Here is a 1,946-nt window from a genome sequence, read left to right as displayed (position 1 = left end):
TCTTTCATAAAAATCCTACTAGCCTTGTGTCTTAGGTAGCCTCTTTCTAGGTAACTCCACTGGTATTACTAACATGACTAGTTTTGAGGAAGCTACACAGTTTCAAGATGTTATCAAATATTCCTATTGGAGTACTTTTGGGGTGTAGCTGGTTGATATGTTTCAAGTAGCTGATTTTTATTTTTTTGAGAAGGAAAAAATCAGCAAAATAAGAATAAATCCTCGGTTCATTTAGAAGTCACCATCCAAGGTAAAAGAATTTTCTCTTGAACTTGACATTACTTCCATCTTCTGATATTCACCTACTCTCTTCTAAAAGAAGTTGATCTTCCCTTTGAGCAAAATATTCTGCATAAAGTCGAATGGATTCTCTACTCCAAAAACCTTGCTGAACCCCAATTCCAGCATGAGTTTTTCTGCCACAAATTCAAAGTACTGCTTTATTAAAGTGCAATTCATTCCAATCAGCTTTACAGGCAAGGTTTCTCGAAGAAACTCCTGTTTTATCCTAACAGCGTTGATAATTATTTCTTTTATTCTCTGTTCTGAAGGTTTGTGAAGCAGGTGTTTGAACATGAGGCAGACAAAGTCACAGTGTCAACCCTAATCTCTGCTAATAAATTCATTGGAAAATGTGAGGCCAGGCATGAGTCCTGGTTTCTTGAGCCAGAAGATCGATGTAAAAGAGCCAGAAAAGAAGATTCCTTCTAAAAATGCTGCAAAGGCTATGACACATTCTCCACAGGTAGCTTCTTGGTCCCTAATCCAATACAAGGCCCAATCTGCCTTCTTTATGCAAGGCATCGTTTCAATTGCATCAAAGAGAAATTTCCTTTCTTTGGAATCTTTAATGTTAGTGTCAATAAGGAGACCATACATTTCAGATGTATGTTGCCCATGGCAATTTGGAAGCCACAGAAACAGGGTACTTCTGTAATCCGAACTTCTTGGCTAAATCGCTCCACCAAGTTTTCACTTACTGTGCCACCACTTGCTGCAAAGAAAGCCAGACCATATGATATAAACTATCTCTCAGGCTTCAGGGCTTCCCAATGTGAAATGTCCTTGGAAAGATCTACCTCCTCTGCTGAGCAAAAGGAAGCCTCAGCTTTCTTATTCATCTGCCAAATATCATGGCATTCTATAGGAAAGATGACAAAGCAGCTAGGATTTTCTCTCAGAAGTGGTTCATCCTCCATGCCAAGATTAGGTACCTTAGTTTTCTCTTGGAATATCTTCCCAGGGGACTTGCTGGTCAGGACGCAGGTGCTTCTGAGAGCAGGGTTGTGTGTTTTCTCTTTGTCCACCAGGCTGAGCTCCTTCCAGGGCAGAGCTGCTGCGGGTCCACCAGGGTGGCGAGCGGGACACACACACAGAGCATGATGGGAGCGGGTGACACCATATTTTTCTTATTTAATCCACTTATCTACAAAGCATTACAGTCTGTTTCCTAAATGAGTACCTTCTTTTTAATTTGACTTTCATTTCATATCAGATCAACCTGATAGAATTTGCTCTTTTATGTGATATATGAAAAGTCATACACACTGCTTTATAAACACTTCTTGACTAAAAGAATGAGAAACCACGACAAAAAAAACACCTTTTAAACAAAGCATAATGCTTTTTCATGCCCTCTTAGGGACTAACTCACCCAGTCCAATAGTGGTTCTTTTAAAATCTGCTCTACTGCATCACTTAATTGATTTGTTATTGTCTAAATTTTCTGTATTACTATAAAACATTTAAGCAATGTATTATACTTGGTGAAGAAGTAGATGTTTAATCAATCAGAGAAACTGCCATGAAGTTTCAGATCTGTACCTGAAATTGCCTACTTCTACAGTTTTGCTTTAGAACAGAAAAATTTAGAACACAAATGTTCGGTCACTAACTCATTAACTCAGTGATTTATCTTGTATTCCTGCTTTGTACTTAATACAGCA

The 1,946-nt window shown here is 38.5% G+C and overlaps 1 pseudogene; it reads right to left on the bottom strand.

Moving 5' to 3' along the window:
* Positions 1–231: 231 nt before the first annotated feature.
* On the bottom strand, positions 232–1,381 carry LOC143688055 (ribonucleoside-diphosphate reductase subunit M2 pseudogene; annotated as a pseudogene).
* Positions 1,382–1,946: the final 565 nt, after the last annotated feature.

This window comes from Tamandua tetradactyla, chromosome 1 (assembly GCF_023851605.1).
Source record: "Tamandua tetradactyla isolate mTamTet1 chromosome 1, mTamTet1.pri, whole genome shotgun sequence".
Lineage (NCBI taxonomy): Eukaryota > Metazoa > Chordata > Mammalia > Pilosa > Myrmecophagidae > Tamandua > Tamandua tetradactyla.
This window is presented reverse-complemented; position numbering and strand designations above follow the sequence as displayed.